Raw genomic sequence first — 15804 nt, forward strand, 5'->3', positions numbered from 1 at the left:
AATGTGAAAACACATTATACATGTATTCATTTGACCAGGTTATTATCCAGCATCACAGCATGAATTGTTTCGACAAGTTTGTTTACCAAATTAAATTTATGAAACCTATGTGCTGAATGTTCATTACATCCAGAACTTAACCAATATACTGCAAAGCTATGACATTTACTACCTGCTCATTGCCAATGTATTTCTCCCACCTGTAAATGTCACCTGACATTTACACTGCATAAGACCCAGAGTTGATCATGACACTTTACATTTTAGACTTTGCATGTTCTACATAAATAAGGAATTCTTTAAAAATGAATGAATTTATAATAACCCTAAAAATTAAAGCATTAAAAACACTGTGATGTAGTAAGTGCTGAAAGTACCATGTGACACTATGAATATAATCACAAATAATGTAGACTGTTACACAAGACTTAGATGCGACTTTAATTACAATACAACATTCGATACACCAGGGGATTTTAAATTGTGTGTCAGAAGGACCCACTTGTCCGTCACACAGTAGGTTAAGGTGTGTTGCACACCGTAATGATGCAACAACAGTTTGGCCAAATTAAAAATTAACAATGACAATGGTTTTGAAAGAATATACCATAAAATATTTGGTATTGCAAATAAACTTATATTTACTTTACATTATGAAATATTATGAAAATAAAATTACTCCACTGAAAGAGAACAAATGTGTTTTACCCCATTAAAAAATTTTTATATTTAAAAATATTTTAGTGGGTCTAGAATAGATTACACTTGTCTAATAGGTTTTGAAATGAAAAGTTTGGAAACCCCAGCTTTACACAATACTAGTCTCAATTAAAGTTAATATTAAGTTGTAATATAACTGAAATAAATAGCATTTGCAATTGATAGACATTAAATTAAACTGATGGCAGATGAGGTGTGGGGATGATGCTGGGCCAGAGTTGAATCTGTGCATCTTAGTAGATCAGGGTGGTTCATCCTTAAGTGCTGCATTAAAAAGAGAAAGGATCTAAAAAGAAAAGAAATTAAATATTTCTCCCAAATCAACATTGGACTATCAACACCAAATTAATAAGAATGCAATTACATGCAAACAAACCTGTCAACCGTCAATAAACAGATACTACACACCTGTGTCCAATACATCAAGATTCTCACAACATTTTAGGGCTAGTTTATTACCACAGTTCTGGCTATTCTTCATATTCTGTGTGGTGGTTAGTTTGCAACAGTGACAAAAAAATGAACTTTTCATTAACATTACCATTTGTTCACTTAAGCTGACTTCCAAGAGCACAGTTATCTAACACAGTCTACTGTGTTTTTCAACATTAAATATAATTTTTTTTTTTTGAGAGAGATACAAAGGACAAATGTCTCTGCTTGCTGCCTTCATCCGTGTGACCAATCAATGGTTGTGTTAAAAAGCATGATAATCAGGTGGTGACAATTAGGTGAAATATTGTGCAGTGTTACAGACAACTCGGATTTCTGATGTTATGTCATTAAATATCCTACCTCCGACCTCAATGCATTCCAGTCAATCACGTATCACATTTGCGTGTTTACCACATAATGAGACGCCAGGACAAGTTTGTGCTCTTGTGCCAAATATGGCAGAAAACGGTTACTGGATAATTTAACATTCATGTTCATAAATATTATGTGCTGTAAAAATAGTTTAAAGTTTCTTTGCAGTTCATGTAAGGCTGTGAAAGGCTAGCCACCACCTTGTCTGCAATGTCAAATGACGCATCTCGTTGAGGTCGGTGTTGATCGATCTGTTCCAAGTTGAGAGGTCGGATACTCCACTTTGTTTCCTGTTCCAGACTTCTGGGTTTAAGATCAATAATATCCAACATAAGTTGTCTCGAACACAGCATTAGTTCAAAGACTCCAGTTCAGTTCTATCTGTAACAAAAGAACACAATGAGAACATCATCACATCAGACAAAGTATTTCATTTATATAAATTGCACCCAAAGAAAAAACAAAATATTTAAAACATGAAAGATCAAAATCTTCATTTAAACCCAAAGGGGACTAGCCTGGTAATACCATTCTCTGCTACTTTGCTTGAGCGGAAGTACAAAGTCTGATGTAGTCAGGCTAAAAGGGGACATGGTCTTTAAATAAAACACCCAAAATGCCTCTCTTTTTAAGAGTTTTCAATATCTCCACCACAGTAAGAATTCATTTCTTTCTCAATACTTAAACATTAAAGGTCACGTTTTTCCTTATCCCATTTTTCAAACTTTAGTTAGTGTGTAATGTTGCTGTAATAGCATAAATAATACCTGTATTATTTATTTAAAGCAACACTTTGTAGTTTCCATGTAAAAATGACTTACAGCTCCCCCATGTGGTTGAAAAGTGCAACAGTGCCTGGTATCAGACACTCTTCTGCAGGCAGGGGGAGGGGCGGGGATGTGTTTCCTACCCTCCACCGCCACTTTCAGAGTGTGCTTGTAGCAGCTAGGAGGCTGCTCAGATTGCAGCAACAGTACAATTTGTCCATTTAAAAGTTGTTCTATCACTGAAATAATTTTAGAGACATTATTTAAAGGTAAAAAAAACTACATAGTGTTGCTTTAATAATACTTTTGAGAAGATGCAGGTGCGGATGGGAGAAAGTCACTACCTTCAGAGGTTTAAGGATTCACCAAGGGAAGAAGAAGTGTCAGGCGGGGGAAAAGCAGCAACATTGCTCTGCAACCGCAGGTCAGACAAGTGGAGCCCAAAGCCAGGTCGCTAACCACAGTGCTGAGGGTTCCAGCGTTGCTGAAGGAAGGCAGGTGGAGAACACAGGAGAGTCCTTGGCCAATACATATTCCTCTGAGGGTGGAATAGGAGAAAACACCCTTAGGACACCATTAGCAATTAACCCCAGCAACCAGGAGCCAGGCCAGAGGACAGAGAAAGAACCCGGGCGGAGGCAGCTAATCAAATGGCCAAAGGCAAATGAAGTAGCAGTGTGGCAGCAGCTCGATGATGAACTCAGCATTATTCTGGAGCAGTCACTGCGTGGCCAGGTGGAAACCAAGCTGAATCGCATTGGAGACGTCCTGTACGAGGAATGCAGAAGCAGGTTTGGAGTAGTGGCTGGGAAGCAAAAGGGGAGGAGAGAGAGAGAGATTGAGCAACTTGTGAAAAGGCGTCGCCATCTCCGAAAGCAGTGGAGAAAGGCAAGCAAAGAGGAGAAGGAGGGCCTGAAGCCACTGTGGGAGGAGGTGAAGGAAAACTTAGCCAGCCTTCGGAGGGCAGAGCGTATCCGCAAACGAAGAAGGCGGAAGGAGAAGGAGAGGAGCAACTTCTTCAAAAACCCCTTCAAGCATGCGAGACAGCTACTGGAGGACAAAAGAAATGGGAAGCTGGAAATAACACAATCACAACTGGAGAGTTTCATAAGTAAGCAGTACAGTGACCCAGAAAAGTCATCGCCGCTGGGATCACCAGGTTATGTTCCTCGTCCAGCCCCTCCATCCTTCCTGTTCAACGAAGATCCCCCCAAGCTCAGTGAGGTAGCAGAAGTTGTAAGGAAACCAAGAGCAGCCTCAGCTCCAGGGCCCAATGGGGTATCGTACAAGCTGTACAAGTACTGCCCAGGGGTCCAGAAATATCTGTGGAATCTCCTGAGAGTGGCCTGGAAGAACAAAGTCATCCCTTCAGAGTGGCAACGAGCTGTTACAGTATTCATCCCGAAGGAAACAAACTCGACCACCATTAGCCAGTTTAGGAGCATTGCACTCTTGAATGTTGAAGGCAAGGTTTTCTTCTCCGTCATGGCCAAGAGGTTGACCACCTATCTCATAAGCAATGAGTACATCGACACAAGCTGCCAGAAGGCAGGTGTACCAGGCTTCCCAGGATGCGTGGAACACTCCGCAGTCATATGGGATCAGATCCAAAGAGCAAAAAGAGACAAAGGTGACCTTCATGTGGTATGGCTGGATCTGGCCAATGCATACGGGTCCGTCCCCCACCAACTCATCGAGTATGCCTTGGACTTTTTCTACATATCTGTCTGGATTCGTGACCTTGTGGCTAAGTACTTTGAGGACATGAAGATGTGCTGCACCCATCAGGACTTCACAACAGGCTGGCAAAAGCTGGAAGTGGGCATTGCCATGGGATGTTCAATCTCTCCCATCCTGTTTGTAGCAGCCTTTGAGATCATCCTGATTGGAGCAAGGGTGATGGTTGGAGGAATGAAGCTACCATCAGGCCAAAAGCTACCACCAGTGACAGGCTATATGGATGATATTACCACCATACTACAGACAGCAGCATGTACAAGAAGACTGTTGAAGAGGATTGACGAGCTTGTGGGGTGGGCGAGGATGAAGATCAAACCCTCCAAATCACGCAGCCTATCCCTGAGGAAAGGGGTTAGAAGTGACCAGACTGTCTTTGTCGCAGGTGGGGAAGGAATCCCCTTGCTGGCAAACCAGCCCGTTCGTAGCCTGGGCCGCACTTATACAGCAGACCTCTCTGATAGGCAGATGGGGGAGACAGTGAGGAAGCAGCTCGCAGATGGCCTCGCCAGGATCAATCAGAGTCAGCTCCCCGGCAAGTATAAAGTGTGGAGCTACCAGTTCATACTGTACCCAAGGGTGATGTGGCCTCTGAAGATGAGCGAAGTTCCCTCCTCGGTGGCAGACAAGATGGATGGGCTGGTAAACTCATTCATCAGGAAGTGGTTGGGTCTGCCGAGATGCCTATCAGATGTAGGCCTCTTTGGCAGGAACACACTACAGCTGCCACTGCGATCCATAGGCCTAGGATACAAGCAGGAGAAGGCTAGGATGGTACTGGAGCTGAGGGAATCCACTGACCAACTAGTGAGAGCAGCTGGCCCTACCATACAAACAGGGAGGAAGTGGAAAGCCCAGAAAGAAGTGGACATGGCAATTAGCAGGCTGAAACATCGCAAAGTAGTTGGCAGAGTCCAGGAGGGACGAGCAGGGCTTGGAAGGAGCAAGACCCCCCTCTTCTGGTCAAAGGCCTCCAAAGAAGAGCGGAGAGCCATGGTGGTGGCAGAAGTGACAAGGACCGAGCAGGAGCGCCTTAACATCAAGGCAGTGTCTCAGAGTCGGCAGGCACGTTGGATGTCATGGGAAGGTGTCATGGATAGGCATTTGTCATGGTCTGATCTGTGGAAGATCCCCCAAGCCAGGCTCAGTTTCCTGATTAGATCCACCTATGACACCCTACCTTGTCCCAGAAACCTCCACCAATGGTTCGGCACCGAGGAACTTTGTCCCCTTTGCAGCACCAGCAATGCAAGCCTCCAACACATCCTGTCCGGTTGCAAGACGGCATTGTCTCAAGGCCGCTACAGGTGGCGACACGATCTTGTGTTGAACAAATTAGCAGAGGTGGCAGAGTCATGCAGACAGGAGGCCAATAGGAAACCTTCCGTGCCAACGAGTAGATCCATCCAGTTCGCAAGGGCCGGAGAAAGAATCAACCAACCTTACCAGAGAGCAACATTTGGAGTTCTCTTATCTGGCAGGGAGTGGAACATGAGGGTTGATCTGGGGAGGCAGCTTCAATTCCCCAGAGAGATCACAGAAACTTTGCTCCGGCCAGACCTCATCCTGTGGTCAGAGCCAACTAAAACCATCTTGTTGGTGGAGCTCACCGTCCCATGGGAGGAAGGAATGAAGGCTGCTAATGAGCGGAAACGTGCCAAGTATGCAGACTTGGTAGAAGACTGCAGAGAGGCTGGATGGAAAGCCACCACATATCCTGTTGAAGTGGGATGTAGGGGCTTTGTAGGGTCCTCAACAGTTCGCCTGCTCCGCGAGATGGGATGTACAGGAGCAGGGTGTCGAAAAGCCATTAAAGAACTGGCAGAGGAGGCAGAAAGGGGCAGCTTTTGGCTATGGCTAAGGAGGAAGTATAGGAGTTGGGGGCCAAGTGACACCTAGGGCATCAGCAAGGGGTGGCAGGGAGTGATCCCTGCCATCGCTCCGCCACCAGGAGATGTACTTGGGTTAAAGGAGCGAAACATCCATGACTGGTGGTCCCCGGCTGATGACCCGTTTCATGCCCTAAAGAGGTGGAACACAACTGCACAAAGGCACCGGTGGAGGTGCGTCAGGCAGCAATGCCCAGCAGGTCGACCATCAGCCTGTATTTTGATAAGTAAATGATAAAGCTCAAAGTTCACTGCCAGCCAGGCGATGTATTTTCTTTAACAGAATCCCCCTTTCAATACAGCGAACGGCCGGTTCGGACTACAGCCCTCTACTTCCCGGTTGAATGACGTCAAAGCAAGTGTGTTTGACTAAACTCCGCCCTGGCTAAGATAAGCTGCTATTGAATCACAACACACTAAACAAGCTACACAATCAGAACTCGTTAGTAGTAAATATGCGGGACATACTGTCACATAAAAATGATTGATGGTCCCCTTTGACCTCAGGGGAGGGGCTAACCTTTGACCTCAGGGGAGGGGCTGACCTTTGACCGGACCACCCACGTCGTGAACCTTTGACCTCCGGGGAGGGGCTAACCTTTGACCGGACCTCCCACGTCGTGAACTTTTGACCGGACCTCCCACGTCGTGAACTTTTGACCGGGACCTCCCACGTCGTGAACTTTTGAACCGACCGCCCACGTTGCTCTGAACTTTTGAACCGACCGCCCACGCTGCTCTGAACTTTTGAACCGACCGCCCACGTAGCATTGAACTTTTAACCGGCCGCCCACGTTGCGTTGAACTTTTAACCGGTACGCCCACGTCACGTTGACATGTTTACGTCCGGGGTTATCTCCGGGACGCGTTAAATCATGTCCTCCTACGATAAAACAATAAAAACAGTGTTTACACAAGTGGTCTTCATTAAAACACATTCCATGCTCCCATCATAATTAATATAAGGTGGGGCATAATAATAAAAGCCAGGGAAATCAGAGTTACAACAATCACAAACATGGATAGGCCATGCAGCTCGCACGGTACTCCAGTGAGTGAATGGTGAAATAGCATGGAGCATCTAGCTATGGCGACGAAAAATTTTAACTTTTAACATGCATTGAATTTTTAACATGCACCATTTTAGAATGCGTGACATCGTTATAATCTGCCATGCTGGCATTGAAATATTGTGAAATCCTCTCATTGATTAGTTTCATTAAACACAAATTTTTTATGTGAAATGATCAAAGAAATTAAGTGTTCTTTCTTTTCTTTAAACGTCATCCTGGCTTATAAGGCTATATTCATGGTGAGAATAAGCTGTAATTATGTAAAGCAAGATTAGAAAAAATGTTTAATATGAACTTTCTCTAATAATCTTAGCACAATGTATGGATACGACTGATTAAAAAACATGTTCAAAAGTATCGACATAATAAAAAAGGTTTCTCACAGCGGCAGGTGAAATACAATCTAAAAGAATAAAGAACAATGAATTCTCTGTCACAATGAACATTTTGTAGGATTTTCTCTAGAGAGTAAAAATTGATGTGTAATTTTTAAATGTCCTTTTCTGCATTTTGTATAGATGACCAGATTTTCAAAACAGAAGTTATGTTTTTTCAAATAAACTGTTCAATACAAAGATATGGTCTTCTGCCACTTACACAGATCGTAGTCCTTAAAGTTGCATTCCTGAGAGTTGCTTCCACTCCGAATCGTAAATCGTTTTGGCAGTGCCCGTGTGAGGACCGAGATATTTTGTTTTTTAACTCGTAAAGTATGTCCAGTCCTCCTGCGATAGCAGGACAGTGTTTATACAAGGGGCCTGCATTAATGCAGCTTGCGTTGCTTTCATCATATTAATAAGTACAGCATAAGTAAAGACAAAAAGACACATATTACAAAACATTACCTGTCTAAAAACTGAGACTTTTAACTTTAGGTTATTAGTATATTAGGTTTAGTATAGTTTTCAGACTTTCAGAAAGAACTCATCAACTTAAAGAATAAAGCACTTATCAATTACATTTATTTTAATCTCAAAAACTCAAGTTTACGTCTAGTATTTATTATTGCACCTGAAATACAAGTACCTGAGACATGCTCACACTCCTTAGCCAAAACACTAAAACTTTTAGTGCTTTTGCATTTAATATAATATTTAATAATATTTGACAAATTACTCCATACTAGACAATCAAATGATATACATTCAATGAACACAACATACAAAGTCTAACTTCATCACATGCTTTGATGCACTCATTTCTCTGTCTCTGTTGTTCTCAGTTCTCAGTTGACGGCTATGTACACTGTGTTTTTTTATAAAGTGTATTAAACTCACACTACTCTTTACCCAGAATAACATGTACTTCTTCCGTAGTGACAAAGCGAGGGACATGATTTCTTTAATTTATATAAACACAAGTAAACTTTTTTATTGTAAAATAATCAAATAAAATAGTAAGTCTACAGACATAGGCTAACTGATGATCCTTACATATGAAATACCCGCACAAAATCATCTAGGTATATTCTTAAAGCGACGTTGGTTTTATTACACCATAATATAAGAAAAATAAATCAGTATATACTATAAAGATTCACTTTGCTATCATTTCCAACTAATGTTGATTTATTGTGTTGTACTCAAAACATCTGAACTTCAGTCAGCTTTTTGGGGGGCTGAGCATTAATTTACTTTTTAAAGATTCCGACATCTAGTTGATTTTGAAAGATTTCGACATCTAGTTGATGTTTAACCCTTACCTATCCATGTTGCTTGGCTCACTGTAAACCCGGCATGCTTACCGTTATGTTTACCTTTAAATGACAGACAATATAATAGCACTTACCCCATAAAAACAAAAAAGGACATTACAGAAAACAGTAACAAACCATCTGGTAAATCGAGTGTTGTAGAACAACGAGTGAAATCTATGTGTTAGTTCAGATAAAAAATACCTCGCTTTATTATATACAGCTCCACAAGACAAAACAAAGATCTCACGTAGTCCATCATGTTACACCGGCAGTTTGATTATCGTGACTTCCGTATCCTTTAGTGCACTAGAGGCACTATAGGAAATGTAGTCATTTTCAAGGCGAATCGAATGCTGTATATGTTAAAGGTGCATTGTGTTACTTTTAAAAGGGACCTTGACAATAATATAAATAAGTATGTTATCAGTGGTGTATAAGGACCTTACATAATGAACTGAATTGTTTTTATTACCTAAGATTGACCCATTTTCATCTCCATACACCGCGAGTCCCCTTATATGGAAGTCGCCCTCATATCTCTACAGTAGCCCAAAACGTACAAACTGCTCTACAGAGCATGTTTCTTCCCTACGTTGTCTCAGACGATGACATGTTTGTCCTGTGACAGCTACCATATGAGTTTTAAAATTGAAAAGTGAGTTGTCTGTGGCAATTCACAATCTCACCAGTAGATACCGCTAAATTCTACACAAACCACCTTTAACTGGTTACTGTTTCCAAGATCCATTACGATCTAAGCCATCGCACTGGGAGAGAGACTACATAGTGAGACATATTATTTACCATTTTATTTGTAGTTGTTGACGCAATTTAATGTAAAGTGTAAGATCTTATTCATTTATAAAAAAATAACAGCTTAAAGACAACTATTAGGCCTGAAACAAAAAACCCTCGTATTAGCTGTGTACATTATGAAACTGATTTTATTTAACTTGTTTTACAAGTTAAGAAAAATGTAAGCGTTCCAAATGAGAAGCAAGAATTCCTTTTCCTACGTGTGCATAGAGCGGAGAGGATGATAGAGAAAACACGGGGAAAGACTTTTCCCACTGACCCTTTAATATTCTATAGCTTCATAACTCACACCGCTGACTACGTGATGAGGGGCGTGTGAATTGCTGTGTTTAGAGGGGACGGGGCAGGATTTTTAGGTTTCAAATCAGAGCCTGAAACTTGGAGCTCTCACTACTCAGACGACACTCTGGCATGTTCGTTTAGCGGCAAATTTGAAGGCTACTTTCAGGAATTCTCCAGTAAATTGTTTAAAGCAAAGTTTTTAACACGGCATGGCTCAACTGTGCGGGATTCAAGGAGTTGCAGACGCTATTTTGAGGACGCTACAAGGACGACCGGAAGCTTAACAAAATCAGGGAGAGACTTGTGGACGTACATTGTGTAAAGTTGTCTACGACGCTGTGGATTCTTGAAAAGAGAGCACAAATGTCACTTGAGCGTGATCACCAACGCAAGATGCCGTACGTGCGCGGTCCTCCAGTTTTTAAAGAAATGCTTTCAGAACACTGCAGAAGTGGGGTTGTTAATCTTTTGTGTGCGGTAATATCTGCAAATGCTGATGTGTGCTTGCCGCAAAATTACTGCGAAACTGATGCTGAGCGTGTAACCAACCTCAAGAAAAAAACAGATGTCGTGAAAAGTCTGGACAAGTCAAGTGTCTGTTAACGCAGATGAACCGATCAATGTGTTCATCAAAAAAGCTCTAGATGCTTTGTACGAATGTGGCGATGAGGAGTTTGAAATTGCTAACATCCTCCACATGTCTGCATATGTAATAGATGTATGTGTTGCCGTAGCGACAAAGAAGGACCAAACCAATGTGCGTGAAATTGTTGAAGTTGCTGCTGACTTTATGATCGACAAGGGTCTTGGCGCATGCATACACTTTCTATTGTATCTAGACAACATCATAACCTTTGATGATGCTTGAAAACAATGCGAGTTCTTGGGACACCTCGTACACTTGAAAACACATTCGCTTTTTTCACAACCTAATTTTAAACATGGTCTTTTAATTTTTCTTCACCTTCTTTCCATCTATAGGCTGTTTATTTGATAAGTACTGGTTTCAGCTTTTAGAAAGTTCGTGATAAACGTTTGTGTGTAATGTTCCCGCTTCATTCGGTCATTTGGACATGTAGACATCTTGTTCATAAAAAGCGTGACACTTGTTATGTTATGTAAAAATAAAAGTGACATGCATCAGTATGAAAAGCTAAATCCCCATGCATGACCTGACACAAATTTGGTGATTGTGTTATTTAGTGATTTTTACATAGACACGTCAGTTACTTTGCATAAACTATATAACTCTATGAAACTTGTGCTTCAATAACTGAATCATCATTTCAAAACTTATCAGGACCATTTTAAGCACATTACAACATACATTCATTTATTTACCATTCGTAAAACATGCGTAGTTGCAACACTACCATTCAGTTAGACTTTACATTTCTAGACTGTGTTTTTTCTCAAAGGTTGCTTATATTTACAGACAACACACTACACCCAAGTGTATCTTAACAATGGCAAACAGGAATAACAACGTTTGCAAACAAGTGTAGTTAAGCACTTTGATTTTTGACATAATTTACAGAAAGCAACAGTGAATCATCAAAACGTTGCTAGTTTTTAAGTTTCCGAAAGTATACATTTTTTACTTATCACACTGGTCCTCGCGAAACAAACCAGGAACGTTATTCATCTGAACACTTTCACCAAACCTATGTCTTTGCTGTTTTTAGCTGTATTTATTTAGACAATCTTTTGTTTTCATAGTTTTGATCTGTTCATGTCAACTTTCTTCTGTATATCTTTCTCAGATTTCATAAAAAACATGCATTTACCTTTAAAACCTTCTTAACGTATTTATTAATTATCCGTTATTTGTTATACTGTATGTCATATTTTTGAGTTTACACCATTCATTTTTATAGAAAGTTTCAGAAACTCACATTTACATGGAATTGTGATACATTTTACTTTTAATTGTCCCCAGGAGTGAGTGCTGGTTTGACAGTGGTAAACTGTTATCATGCCACAATCCTGAAGGTTTATAACCCAAACAAGAGCCCTTCAACACCTCACACCATACTGATTTCATTTAACTGAAAAACTGTAAAATGATGTACAGACGAGTTCAAATTGTAAAAACAGTAGTAAGAAAACTAATAATGTTTAACTAGTACAATCGTCACTTATAGTTTTGTCATATGATGATGATATGTTGTTTCATCTTTCAGGTGTTTGTTGAAGTATTTTGGCACAACTGTTTATTCCAATCTTTAATCAGCCATACATGACAAAAGTTTTTTGTTCTTGTTTATTTTAGTTTAACTCATCACACTAATTTATGCAAACATAAATTGTAAGATTTCATGTTTTCAGGATTCAAGTGCACAACACATTGCGATTACTGTCTCAACTCGTTCTCTGATTTATCTAGAATATCTACAAAGTAACGATTGTTAAGATCTTCATGCACAGGGCTTACCCACAGAGTGTTTGCTCTGGTCTCATAAAAACAACCATTTCACTCAAAACCTATGGCTTCTCTGTCTTAATGTCATCAATTTATTATTTTGTCTACATCATCACCAAAATGTTTCACTATAAGAGTGTGCAAACTGTTTTACTTCGGTCTAGATTTTTATAGAAAGCTTCAGAAAATGTCGGGGTGCTAACATTTACAAGAATGATGAAGCATTTTACCTTTAAATGGTCCAAAGAGTATGCCCTGGTGTACAAGTACTATCTTTGTTGCAACCATCAAGAATATTATGTTCGTAACAAGAATTATATCAAACATATGTTGCGCCAGTGGCGGAGCTAGACTTTTAAAACAGGGGTGGCAAAGGGGTGGCGAGGTATTATTTTGGGGGGTCAATATACAAAGTGTTCAAGTACACTGTATATAGATTAAATTAAAGTTGTTTATTTTCCAAAATGTACACAATTATATATGTATTAAGTATACAGCAAAAATAGAACAACTGGGATCTGTTTGGACCTGATCTGCACCTGACTTTTGCTTCTTTAGAAAGAAGTTGGTAATATCGTCCCTATAGTTACACACCTCATGAAGAAACCAAAATTTTGAACAATTTGCTTGTTATTATTTACCATAAGTACACCGTTACTAATAATACAAATATTAAAATAATACACTACGACAAAATCTGAGTATATTGAGGTCTAGCCTATTTGACAACACAAGGAAAATTGCTTACAGACATCTAGACATGTTATGTTAAGGGAGGAGGGAACTATTTTCCGTTAACTTTAATGTACTTATGTAAATAGACTTCTGTCCCTCACATTAAGCTATGGAATGGCTTCAGATGACTTTGTGAAATTATAATCCAACCCTCTCAGACCCAAGTCACCCAAACTGACGTTTAAAAAGCGTGAGGCGCCGAAAAGCGCGCTGTTTACAACCCTGCTCTATATCCACGGTCGTTTTATTAAGTTCAATATGCTGCATTACACGTGACAATATGAATAAGCCTACCCGATTGTTGCTGAACATTTGCTAACGACAAGTTTTTTATTGTTTTAAGCATCTTCACGCAGGCGTGACAGTATTAGTCAGTTTCACAAGACTAGTAATGCTCATTGAAGTATTAATGCTAAGCACTACAGTGCAATGTCTTCCTTACTTCCCGTTAAAACAGTACTTCGTTTAATTTAATACCAATAAAAGCCGTACATACCAGCAAAACGCTCTTCATCGATCATGTGCGTGTTGGCGCGTTATGTTTTGGAGTACGAAGGAGCTGCGTGTCAGCTTAACCAATAGGCTTGTTCGACGTCATGCGGCGCCGCGAGAATAGACAGCTGCATTACGTCAAAGTACCGCGAGAGTGATTCGCGAAATCATACGGAGGAGTTTGCTTTTAAATCGCTCTCGCGGAACTTTGACATCATCCGGCAGTCGGTTCTTGCGGCGCCGCATGAAGTCGAACAAGCGTAATGAAAAGATAGCAGCAACTAGTGATGGGTAAATGAAGCATCGAATCAAGCACCGATACTTCCCTTACTGTTTCGAACCATGATTCGAAGCCTCAACGAGGGTGTCGAAAACAGCGCCATCTTTTGGTTAATAAAACATATAGCACTTGCTTCTGGAAAAAGCTCTGTCAGTGAAGCAACAAGCTGATGAAATTCAGAAGAATATTAATATTATGTGTACAAATAAAGCTTAGACAACATGTGTGTGAATGGTCAATATAATAAATGTATTTACTCATTAAAGGGTGGCAATAAATTCCAGTTTGAGTTAACATTCACATGATTCAATACTGTATTGTACAGAATAATGTTCACACGCACATAATAACACACGCGCACACAAGTATAAGTAAATACAATACTATATATACAATAGTATGTGGGACCAAAATGTGAATAAGGCAAATACATACCTGTCAAGTATCCCGTTTTGGCCGGGAAAGTCCCGTATTTTACCCTCCTTTCCCGCCGTCCTCCCGTATTAGTTTTTTCCCGTAAATCTCCCGTATTTTAACCTCCGTTTTTACAAAAATAATAATGCCCGGGCGGAGTAATAAAAACATTCCCAATCTGAGCTCTGTCACTAGCCTCACGCAAAAAATCCACAGATTCCGCTAATCCACTTCGTGTTTTCCCGCCCGCTCCGCAGCATCTCTGCGTCCACTCTCTGCCTGGAGAGCGAAGACGACAGTTTCTGAAGTTCGTTGCATTAACAGGTAGATTTATTACATTATATCAGTTGTTAAACCGCAGAATTACAATTTTGGAAGTATTTCGTCCTGTAATGATTTGCTGTCGGTGTTCTAAAAGTGCTTACAACTTAGCAAGCAAACTACAACAAAATAACCACATTCTAACGCTTGTCTAATGGATTTAATGTTCCCGATCAGATCTAAGTTAATATAAACACGAAATATGCTGTTGTTGGCACACTTTGTAGACAAAAAAAAAACAAAAACACAAATGCCTTCACAAAATAAAGACAGAGAACGGAAAGGGAGGCTGCTATAGGCATTTCAACATTGCAAACATGGATTCAAAGCTTTATCAAGCCAGCATAAATCATAAATATTTATTGTCACACTTTAATTCTTGTTATTTATTATATATCCCATTATAATCACTTGTAACCACTTGTCTAGGTTAATGCTATAACACATATAATACTTTATTAAAACATACTAATAGTACCATCCCCCTTAGTGCCCTTTTTGGTTTGGGCCACTGCTCCATCTAGCATTTTAATTTTCTAAATGACTGTTCTCATTACAAAGAAAAGTGAATGGTTTATAAATAATTTTGCCATTTAAGGTATAATGCAAAATAAGTTAAATTAAGGCTTTTCAACCTAATGTCAGTGAGTTTTGTACAGATGCAAATTTGTGTGTATAGTATGTACAGTATGAGTGTGACTTATGAAATGTAGTTTTCACAGAGCTGTGTGTTTCACTAGTTTTCTTGCTAATAAATTAGTTTTAATTTTAACACAAATATCGGCACACTATGGTTTAAAAAAATTATCCGGCCCTCACACATCGTGCCGTTATTTACCATCCGGCCCTCAGCGTAAAATGAGTTTGACACCCCTTATATATACCATTTTGTGTTGTCATTTAGGCTATAGCACCAGTCTTAAAATGTAAGGGATACTGGAGCTTGTTGCGTTGGTAGGACTGCTCGCGGTGGGCACCGGGAAAATTTCCCTTATTTTCATATCCAAAACTTGACAGGTATGCAAATAACTCATAAAAAACCTCTAGAGTTCGAACCTTCTGACACGCAAAGCGAAGCGCGCACGTGACTGAGCAGAAAGTGAAGCTTCGTTTGTCATTGGTCACGTGATTTCAACGTTAACAACACAAGCTTCGAATCAAAGCTTCATCTGACACGCCCACTTTTGCTCGACACAAGCTCCGAAGCCTCGCTTCAAATGTAACATCACTAGCAGCAACACCACGCTTGTGCGTGCTGCGTGGGATGCATTCACGTCCGCTGGGAGATTTGAGAAATGTTCGTAAAAATCAAACAAAGTAATGTTTTCAGCGGGGTGGCAACAGGGGTGGCAA

At 40.3% G+C, this 15804-nt stretch overlaps 1 protein-coding gene and 1 long non-coding RNA gene across 2 annotated transcripts in view; one reads left to right on the plus strand and one right to left on the minus strand.

Moving 5' to 3' along the window:
- chst10 (carbohydrate sulfotransferase 10) overlaps positions 1 to 15804 on the plus strand; it is a 149112-nt gene that overhangs the window by 129110 nt on the left and 4198 nt on the right. The gene's annotated exons all lie outside the window — the stretch shown is intronic.
- LOC141282048 (uncharacterized) lies at positions 436 to 14231 on the minus strand. The gene is made up of 3 exons (XR_012336590.1): positions 13441 to 14231; positions 1728 to 1908; positions 436 to 1006 (listed from the first exon to the last, which is right to left on the minus strand). It is a non-coding gene; the product is annotated as an uncharacterized lncRNA (long non-coding RNA).

This window comes from Paramisgurnus dabryanus, chromosome 4, assembly GCF_030506205.2.
Source record: "Paramisgurnus dabryanus chromosome 4, PD_genome_1.1, whole genome shotgun sequence".
Taxonomy (NCBI): Eukaryota; Metazoa; Chordata; class Actinopteri; order Cypriniformes; family Cobitidae; genus Paramisgurnus; species Paramisgurnus dabryanus.